Source organism: Humulus lupulus, chromosome 8 (genome assembly GCF_963169125.1).
Source record: "Humulus lupulus chromosome 8, drHumLupu1.1, whole genome shotgun sequence".
Lineage (NCBI taxonomy): Eukaryota > Viridiplantae > Streptophyta > Magnoliopsida > Rosales > Cannabaceae > Humulus > Humulus lupulus.
The window spans coordinates 19,390,538-19,401,897 of NC_084800.1; the positions used below are offsets into that span (position 1 = coordinate 19,390,538).

General features: G+C 42.4%; 1 long non-coding RNA gene across 1 annotated transcript; it reads right to left on the reverse strand.

Annotated features, from left to right (window-relative positions):
* Positions 1 to 5,935: 5,935 nt before the first annotated feature.
* LOC133793536 (uncharacterized) lies at positions 5,936 to 6,939 on the reverse strand. Its single transcript, XR_009874866.1, has 2 exons — positions 6,877 to 6,939; positions 5,936 to 6,158 (listed from the first exon to the last, which is right to left on the reverse strand). It is a non-coding gene; the product is annotated as an uncharacterized LOC133793536 (long non-coding RNA).
* Positions 6,940 to 11,360: the final 4,421 nt, after the last annotated feature.

The following is an 11,360-nucleotide window of genomic DNA, read 5'->3' on the forward strand; positions in this document are numbered from 1 at the left end:
CTATCTCGTTAATTATAATTAACGCTCTCCAATTTCCACTATTCTCATTATTCCCAAATACCAATAAATCATATCCCATTACCCTTTAATTCCCGGTAATGCTCTAATCATCAAATTCACCCCGAGACTCACCCCGAGCCCCGAACTTAAACCCGTTATGACTAGACCGAACACTTACATCTCATGATCGTCTCATGTCAAATAGCTCGAACCAATCCACCTTATAATGTGGCTATATTAATTAATCACAATCACGCACCCAAAATATACAATTACGCCAACAGTGGCCAAATTACCAAATTACCCTCATATTTAACATATGAGCCCACATTAAATACTATAATAAACCAATTATGGCCCTCCCGGCCTCCTAATCAAGGTCCTAAACCTTATTAGGAAATTTGGGGCATTACATCACCCATTCTAGGGAGAACATCTTCCTAGCAAACTCTGCTCGCCTCCCGTGGAAGAAGCCGAAGCCGTTAAAGCACCAGAAGGGGAAGAGAGACACCTCCAAGTTTTTCTAGTTTCCACAACGACGTTGGCCACAATACCGATGATTGTAGACACATGAACGATGAGATCGAGACTCTCATCAGAGCCGGCCCCTTGGCTCAGTATGCGCGGAACAGGGTTCCAACAAGCCGACCTGCTCCAGAAGTCCCGGTCAGTCAGCCCTGGTCTCGGGTAGATCAAGACGTCCCTCCTCCAGTGATAGGAGGAGAGATATCCACAATCTCGGGAGGTCTGCATTTGGCTGGCACGAGCAGGGGTGCCCAAAAGAGGTACGTCAACGAACTCAAGGCTCATAATGAAGTAGAGTTCATCCCCGAGCAGCTTCTGCCAAAGCAGCAGTGATTGGAAAGGCAACCAATCATTTTTACTGAAGAAGATGCTAGCCACGTTCAGTTCCCTCATAACGACCCTCTGGTCGTAGCAGTGCAGCTCGCTAATCGGAGGGTTAGGAGAGTGCTGATCGATAATGGGAGCTCGGTAAACCTTCTATTCCGGTCCACACTGGAGAAGATGGGTTTGAATGTCGCCGAGCTGAAGGCAACCTCCATGATGCTATATGGTTTCTCGGGAGAAGGATCAGCGGCTATAGGGACGATCGAGCTGGTGATCACCTTAGGAGAGGGACCTCGGACAGTCTCAAAACTCCTCGAGTTCGTGGTCATTGACTGCCCCGCTGCATATAATGCCATTTTCGGCCGACCTACACTTATAGCTTTTGAGGCCATCACCTCCGTTCGCCACCTCGCGCTGAAATTCCCTTCTTCCACGGGGATATGCACGGTCCGTGGCGATCAGCTTGCTGCCAGGGAATGCTACAACATTTCCATGAAGGGAAAATCGAAACCCAGGCAGCTAACCATGGCCATCCAAGGTGGAGAAGAGGAATCTCAAGAACATTTGCCTAATCCTAAGTGAGAATTGTTGTCACATAACATATTCTCAAAGAATTCAACTTCTCAAGATTCAATCACAATATTAGACTCTAATTCTAATAGCCTATAAGCTTTACTATTGTTGGCATAACCAACAAAAGCACACTTTATGGCTCTTGAGCCTAACTTTGTTCTATTAGGTTCGGTTTTCTTGCAATATGCAAGACACCCCCACACTTTGAAGTACCCTATGTTGGTTTTCTTCCTTTCCATAACTCATTTGGAGATATCTCATTTTTCTTCATCGGTATTCGATTAAGAATGTGACAAGCGGTTAAAAGAGCTTCACCCCATAAGTTGAAGTTCAACTTAGAAAACACCAACATAGAATTTATCATCTCTAGATAAGTCCTATTTTTCCTTTCAGCAACACCATTGTGTTGTGGTGTATAAGGTGCAGTGCACTCATGAATTATATCATTTTCTTCACAAAATGTATTGAATTCATTAGAGAAGTACTCTCCTCCTCTATCACTTCTTAGCACCTTAATCTTTTTATTTAGTTGGTTTTCAACTTCTAATTTATACAATTTAAAAGCATCAAAAGTCTCATCTTTATGCTTTAAAAGAAACACATAGGTATATCTACTAAAATCATCTATAAAAGCAAGAAAATACCTTTTACCACCTCTAGTTAAAACACCATTTAATTCACAAAGATCACTATGGATTAAATCTAGTAAATTAGATGATCTTTCTACACTAGGAAATGTTTTCTTAATCATTTTTGCCTTAACACATGTTTCACATTTACCATAGTTTTTAATATTGCATGCAATCATACCACATTTTACTACTCTTTTCATGGTTGAAAAACCTATATGCGATAGTCTAAGATGCCACAAAAATAAAGAATCATACTCAACAATATAGGCGGAATTAGCATTTTTATTGATAACATTGAAAGTTACATCATTGGTGCATAATTTAACCATACCCTCACAAGAGTACCCCTTTCCCAAAAATACATTTGATTTGGTAAGTATAAGTTTACCAGACTCAAAAACGGCTTTAATGCCGGGCTTGCCAAGCAAAGCACCACTTACCAAGTTTCTACTCATTTCGGGAACATAAAGTACATTCACTAATGTAACTTTCTTGCCAGAGATGAAGTAGACATCAATAGTACCTTTGCCAAGTACCTTGGATTTGCCCTCATTGCCCATTTGTATCTCATGGTTGCCCTTTGACTCTTCAAAGGTCTTGAACAATGATTTGTCATAGGTGACATGGACAGTGGCACATGTGTCATACCACCACCCTTTCACCTTGCCTTGGACCGCATTCACCTCACTAAGGGTAGCAACTATGTTTTCCTCCGTGGTCTGCTACACCGTGGTGGCTATCGACTACTTCACAAAATGGGCAGAGGCAGAGCCTTTGGCAACAATAACATCCAAGAAAGTCCTCGACTTCGTGGTCAAGAGCATTATCTGCCGATTCGGGCTGCCCAAGAAAATCTTATCTGACAATGGGACTCAGTTCGATAGCGACCTCTTCACCGAATTTTGTGAAAGGTACGGCATCATGAAAAGTTTCTCCTCCGTGGCCTATCCTCAGGCGAACGGCCAGGTCAAGGCTGTCAATAAGACGCTAAAGGCGAGTCTTAAGAAGAGGTTGGACGAAGCCAAAGGGGTCTGGCCAGAACAGCTCTCTCAGGTACTGTGGGCATACCGGACTTCGCATCGGACCTCTACGGGGCATACTCCTTTCTCCCTGGCTTTTAGGAGCGAGGCGGTCCTTATTGTTGAGTTAAAGGTATATTCTCATAGAGTCCAGGCATATGACCAGGATCGCAATCATGAACTACTTTGCTCATCCCTCGACCTGATTAATGAAAGGCGAGAAGATTCACAGCTTCAGCTAGCACATTACCAGCAAAAAATCACGCGTTATTTCAACTCAAAGGTCAAAAAACGCGCCCTTAGCAATGGAGGCATGGTCCTTAGGAGAATCTTCTTAGCCGGTAAGGATCCCAAAGATGGAGTATTGGGACCGAACTGGGAAGGGCCATATCAAATCACCGAGGTCATTAAGGAAGGAACCTACAAGTTAGCCCGGCTTAATGGCAAAGCAGTCCCACGAGCTTGGAACGCCATCCACTTGAAGAAGTATTATCAATGACACCCTTGTAAGGCTTACTCAGAAAGGCCATTTCTTATGTATTAAGCAATGAGAATTAAATCTTCTTTCATTATTGTGTATATTTGCAAATGTAATCTCAAGTAACCACGAAAGACCCTTTCCTAATTACTTGGGGGCATATGGTACCTGGCTAATATAACCAGGTCGCCTTAAAGACTTAAAAGTTGATTCAAATCGATTGGTCGATGTTTTTCTTAAAAAACACGACATATTGATGAAGGATTAACACAAACTAAGTCATATCCTGGATATAACCAGGTCCTAAAACTTAGAAGTTGATTCAAATTGATTAATCAGTGTTTTTCTTAAAAAGCATAAGACATTAGTCAAAGAATTGGCGCGAACTAAGTTCTCAAAATAACGTCCTGGACATAACCAGGTCCTAAAACTTAGAAGTTGATTCAAATTGATTAATCAGTGTTTTTCTTAAAAAGCACAAGACATTAGTCAAAGAATTAACGCGAACTAAGTTTTCAAAATAACGTCCTGGCCATAACCATGTCCTAAAACTTAGAAGTTGATTCAAATTGATTAATCAGTGTTTTTCTTAAAAAGCACAAGATATTAGTCAAAGAACTAACGCGAACTAAGTTTTTTAAAGCAAGGTCCGGGATTCAACCAGGATTTGTCTTAAAAATTAGATCGAGATTGGTTAATATGTTTTTCCCAAAAAAATATAAGAGTATCAATCATGGCACCACGAAAAAGAAAAGCAAACTAAGGTGCATAGAATCAAAAATTGACTAAAACCAAATGTCTCGAGGTGAAAAAACCTCATACAAAGTTACAAAAATATATATATATATAAAAAGAAAAAATGAAGGCCCTAGGCTCCACCGGGCTGCTCCGTGGAGGTCGCCGTCTCACCCTCCTGTTCAACCACTGTGGAGGCCTCCCCAGTCTCAGAAGGCTCCTCTTGCTGGAGGCAAGCTTTGAACCCTTCTCGGAAGTCCTCCCAGTCCGCTCCTAAAAAGGAGAAGTCGCTGTCCGAGTTGAAGACCCAACAATGGTAGAGCATGTCCTCCATGGCGGAGCTGGAAGCTGCCTTCTCCGCTGCCAAGGCGACCTTGGCCTCCTCGGCTCCAGTCTTCGCAGAGTCCAGCTCGGCCACCGCGGCCGCAAGAGCGGCCTTGGTAGCCTCGACCTCTTGAAGCTTAGGACGGGTTGCGTCTAGCTCAGCCCACGCGGCCGCCAAGGCATCCTTGGCCTCTTTTTCCTGCTGTTGGGCCCCCTGCAAGGCGGCCAAGGTCGTTTGATGGGCGGCCAAAACCGCCTGGTTCTCGCCCCTCATGTCCTCGAGCCGAGCCTTAGACCTGGATATGCTCCGGTGAAGAGCCAGAGCGCCCTACAAAACAAAGAGGCAACTGCCTTAGAAAAAAAAAAAGAGACAAGACAGAGCATGCTAACCAAAATATAAAAAAGCAAAGCCAGCTTACCATTAGAGTCATTCCCAGTGAAGACTCCATCATGCTCTCCGGGCTCCTTGTCTCGATTGCTCGCAGGTCCCTTTCGGTGGCCCCGTAGTAGTGGTCGACGGTGTAGGTCGCCGTGTCGTACACCGTCCCCAAAAAAAGACGTCAGGAATCTTCTCCAGGGCCTGGGGGTCCACCGGAATGTGCACCTCGGTGGCGGATGCTGCCAAAGTCCCGGGCTCCGTCTCCATATCCCGAACGAAGGTGGGAGCTCGTGGAGGGGGCGGGGGCATCTTCTCCATTGCTGCAGGAGGTGGAGGTACCTTGGCCAGGGTAGCTGGGGTCTGGTCTTTCCCCTTTGCAGGGGACTTGGTTGGTGTCCCAGCGGCCTTCTTTGCCACCCGAAGCTTCTTCACCATGGGCCCGGAGGTCCCGGCAGAGGAGTTCCCTCCGGTGAACCTAGCTCGCAAATCCTTGTTCCCGGGCTGAGACATCTATTCTGGCAAAACAAAGGCAACATTAGTATACAAGTTAGCATTTCTGCAAGAAAAACAAGAATAAAGAGAAAACAGAATTCAAAAACATATATCATGAGGGATCCTACCCCCCAAGCTAGAAGAGGAATCTATGGTCATGACCACCGGCCCCGGAGCTTCTGCGGGGGAATCTAAGACAATGATGTCGTGGGCTGGCACGGGTTCTGGGTCCGAGACTGGCTCAAGACTAGGCTCTTCTACATACTGCCTAAGACCCAGAGCTACAGTACCCTCCCGAAGAGAGGGTTACGACCGGAGATTAGTCCCATACTGTAACACCCTCACTTATTTTAGTTAAAACCATATTTGAGGTGTTATGTTTTAAAACTATATCATAATTTATTACTGCAAAAGTTTGGACATTTATTATTATTTTTTTTTAAAACTTGAAAACTTATTTCACATTATTTACATTAAACATAAAGTGGGTCTCAAACATATTATACATAAGTATTAAATAACCCAATTTATTTTCAAAACATAACTTCACACTTTATTACAAACATCTCACTGATAACTGAAATAACCCACAAAAGGTCGATATGTTCATATGTACAAATCAGGGTCAGGACCATGCTTCAGTTCTCCTCATATCATTCACATATTTCTTTCTCTACCTGCAACACAAGACAACTGTGAGCTTAAAGCTCAGTAAGCAAAGTAATTCATGCAATGCTAATGATTACCCAATATCAATGGACATATACAACTTCTTTTTAAATTTTGGGCCCCTTAATATTGTGCACACTGTTTGAATTGGTCAATGCCTGCAGGGCTTGTTACACATATAATACAAAATCCCATGGGTTCTCCTCCGGCTAGCCATCACCACAGTAGGGCACATTAAAAACCTTATTCCATCGTTGCCCCGTCGGGCTCAAGAGTTAAGGCGGCCACACACTGTGGTGTCAATACATATAACAATAACTCATATGGAGGAGAAATAAAAACGGAAACATGGCAAACAATATAATTGGTTCACTAAAACCTAGCCCAAATTATTGGGCAGCCACTATAAGCCTACTATAGGCCTCCGTTTACACTTATTAACACTTTCATTTGCCTTTTCAAAACAGTGGCACTGAACTTAAACTTCTTATAACAACTTTCTTTTATGTTGCACAAAACTTGCAAAGGCATCATATAATTAATCATCATAATATCATGCATGGTCTTATATCATATAATAATTTACCATATCACTATTATGCCATGCATACAAATTTATGATGAAGTGTCACTGTATGTTAATACCACTTACTCACAAAATATTCATATAATGCATACTTTCACATAACACATAATTCTTGTGTTGCAGTTGAGTACTTTACTTACCTTTTGTCCAAAATATAGTTCATCGTGTAACAAGTGGTGTCTTAGGTATTGATGTGCTTATCCTGACAATGACATGGATTTCTCATCATAATGAAGGCAGTAAGACATTGAACTCTCATTTAAAAATACCCATAAAACATCATATCAAATTTCATACCCAAAACATGCCTAAAATGCCTTAAACCACCTAGATCGAGCATTAGATTTATCTTAGACATTTGGAGAAATTTTGACAGAGTTTCCCCTTAATTTTAGCTATCCTCAAATATCAAAATCAACCAATAATCAACATCAAATAACCTGCCATAACCATATATCCCAAATACCAACATGATTCATCATAATGTTATCATATACCGATTTTGATAAAATTCTTATCTCCTAGATCATCACCCAAATTAAATGAGTCTCCACATATATTAAAATATTCATAAACATATATACTCTCTTATAAACTCAATCAAATAACCAAAAATCATCTTGTACTCCAAGAACCCCAAAAACCTCATAATACACAAAATTTCACTTACCGAGCAACTTTTCGGTGAAGACAATCTCTTCAAGCTTTTCTAAACCTCAAACCACTTGGAAACCCCAAGAAATATCTTAAAAAGGATAAAACACCATATATAAGCTCTCAGAAAAATTCAAAAACATAGTTTAACTTCCAAGTACAAGAACTTACCATAAAAAGGCTAGAACTAAGCTTAATCTACTTCTTTGGCTTTGCTTTCACTTGGATCTCCTTAGAATTTCTTAAAACCAGCCAAGAAATGGTTTTTGGTTTTCTTTTATCTCTGTTTTTCAGAATAATGGTCGTGCAAAGTGATAAGGTTGATGAAAATTCCTTATTTTCAATGATTTAGCCTTATTGTCAAAAGTTGACACCTTTCATCTCATCATTTCACCTTTTGACTTATGAAAACATTATCACTTCAATAATTTTGACTTAATCATCTGCTAGGCCTATTATCCTTATGTGTAAAACACTCACACCAAACCTTAGGTCCATATGACTTCATACCCAATAGTTATGCTTACCCGATCGAGCGTAGCGCACTTATGCTAAGCTCGTTTTGACTTTGCATCAATACCACTGATTATGTATACCTCCCATCAAGAATTGATCTAATGGTTCTAAAACCATTTTTACATCATCAATGAGACCTTAATCATACCTCGATTACATTTGGTAAATCCATAAATACTCAATTTTACACCGAAATACTAGTAATCAACATTGTACTATTTTTCACTACTTAACCTATTTTGCCTTCTATATCTCACTTTCATCACTTAATTCCATTCCTTGTCCATATTTTTCATACTTTCTTATATCTTGAGCACATCAAACACCCATAAAAGACAACTCAAATGCCACAAGGTTAATAATATTGAGCATACATATAGACATCACATACACAACTTTTATACTTATACATGAGAACACTTATAAGAATATGCATATGCTCAAATTATACATATTGTATGATATGTAATGCAATGAAATCATGTGATTATTGGCTATATATATCAAAATAATGTGGGTGCTACACATACTCCTCAAAGAGGGCTGACCTAAAGGCTAAGGTGTTGTCTACGACTACAGTACCCCTAGGGCGGTTACTCTCGTAATCCAACATGAGCCGGTCGACACACTGAAGTAGGGTTACGTCGAGGTCGGGGTTGTTTCGATGGCATTGGACGGGCTGGTTGGGATTAAACCTAGCTAACCGAGGATTGGCGGTGGCCCTATCTAAGCCCCTGAACATGTAAGGATTACCTTGCCCAGAGGGACCTGCGGCTGCTTCGGACCGGATCCTCTCCTCATCCATTCTTTGGGCGACCTCCAGCACCCGCTTCCTCGTCCTTATGAGGGGCACCTCGTCCTCCTCGTCCCCATCCTCTCCTTCCCTCGCGGCCTCCTCCTCGGGGATGGGCCTCATCTCGCGAAATCAGTTTGCACGCCAGCATCGTCTCGTCTGTCACGAGCTGGCGATAGTCCTTTTCACTTGGGGGAAAACCCGCTAGTGTCTCGTACTGACTCCCGAGAATCACAGACTTGTATGTCCTCGCGAAAATGGCTGCAGAATTATTCTAAGTCAGAAACTGATAAAGGGGAGCTAACCAATACTTAACTTACGAGCTAAGAGTTAAAGGCACTTACGAGGACGGTTGAAGTAGTGCAGTTCACAGTTGCGAAACCCCTTGGACATGAAGAACTGGTCTTTGAAGTCGTTGGGGTGGCTGGGCAGCTCAATGACCGTAGCCATGTTTGGGAAACAGGTCAGGCAGTAGAACCCGTCGCCTCGCCCCCGTTGCTCCGGTGTAATGCCCCGGATTCCTAATTATGGTTAATGGCTGGATTAGTAGGCCGGGAGGGCCATAACTGTTTAATTATGCCATTAAATGTGTTTATGCATGTTTATGAGAATTATATTGTAATATGATGTTAAACGCGTGCATGTGAGTCCACATTTGTTTACAGGGGTATTTTGGTAATTTGGACCGTTGAGGGTGTAATTGAATATTTGTTTGTGTGCTTATGATATATTGTGAGACCACATTATAATGTGGATTGGTTCGAGTATTTCGACATGAGACAATCTTTAAACATGATTTATCGGTTTGTTCATAACAGGTTTGAGCTCGGGGCTCGCGGTGAGTCTCGGGGTGTTATTAATGACTATAGCGTTACTGGGGATTTTAGGGTAACGAGATGTGAATTATTGGTGTTTGAGATATTGAGGTTAGCGGGAATTGGGAAGCGTTAATTATAATTAACGGGTTTAGCGGAATGTACCAATTTTGCCCTTTAGTTGGTTTAAAAGGCTTAGGATGACACAAGGGTGTTTTGGTCTTTTTGGGAGGATATATGTGACTTAAGTGGATTAGAAGGCTGTAGAATAAACAGAGTAAAACAGGGGTTTGCCTTCTTCTCTTCCCGTACACCACTTTCCCCATTGCCTTCTTTGAGAGTTTTGAGTTCTAGGTGGGATATCAAGCTAAGGAACTTCAAGTCTGAGTTAGTAGACTTGGTTCTGCTTGTGTGGGAAGTTCAAAACAGGTTTTAGGTAAGTTTTGATCATTGAACTCAAGTTTTGCTCTGTTTTCGTTTTAGTTTTTAATTCATGGATTTTGATGTGGGAAGTGAGAATTAAAGGGAGTTTTTATGTTGTTTTGATTGGGGTTTGTTGAGGGTGAGCTATGGATGTTATTTGGGGGTTTAATTGTGTGTTAGGAAGAGGTTCTATGAGGGTTTGAAGGTCTGGTTTGAGAGGGAATCGCACAGGGGAGAAAAACTGGTTCGTGTGGCCGACTTAGCCATTCTGGGCTGAGCGCCGCAGCGCAGCAGGGGAGCGCCGCAGCCCTTGGCGTCTGGTAGATGGGGAGCCTCTCTGTTTGGAGACGCGTCGCGGCGCAGCAGAGGGGGGCCGCGGCCCTTAAGGCCAATTTTGCTAAAATGTGGTTTTTAGCTTAGGGATTCAAGCCATAGGCCTCGGGGTTGAACCTAGTACCCGGTTGGGTAGTATTTGAGGTCTCGGGGACTGGGATTTGGTTTGGGAACCCTTAGTTATCATTTTTATTGATAAATTCTATGATTTGGTTATGACCAGGTGACCGTCAAGGACTTTAAAGGTTGATCGTTCTCAGGGGTCGTTCATATAATAATCCTCACTCGAACCAGAGGTAATAAGACAGTGTATGAAAACAGTGCACCCTGTATAGGTATATGACATGCATGGTTTGATATTGAGGCATGTTGGTTGACTTATGTGGACATGGATTGCATGTTAAATGCTAGTGAACGTTGATTACCTGTTTGAGACACTGACTAGTCAGGGACCGACTCTAAAGTCGATGATCACGCATTGAATGACTCTATGGCATTAATGTGGGACCGACCCTAAGGTCGAAGAACTTATAAGCGCTTGCCTGGTCTACGACCAGATGACTACAGCCAAGGTATATGACCCCGGTGACTGTTTTTCACGTGGCTAAGGGACGTTGTCCATAGTTTCGACCCTAGAGTCGTGAGGAAGGTTATGTTGGTGACCAATCACCATGCACCTGTCCTGAACATGCTTATGAAAGAAATCACCTATCAGTTAAGCCCTGGTGACCCTATCGTCACATGGCTAGAGGGAGAGATGCTCATTATTGTGACTTTTGGCTATTGTCACCTATTTGTTGGACTTATAGTCCTGAATGGTTATTATGATCGTTGTTGATATTACATCATGTTTTATTATGTTTTCTTGCTAGGCCTTGGCTCATGGGTGCTATGTGGTGCAGGTAAAGGAAAGGAAAAACTTGGCCAGCCTTGAGTGGAGAGCTTGGGCAATGTGATGTACATACAGGGCCACTTGACTGCCACGGTCAAGGAGTTCTCAGAGGGACTAGGGGTTTATCCTACTTTTGCCGCTTAGGCCGGCGGGGATTGTAAATTTGAAACTGTAGCGACTCTTTTGTATTATGAACAC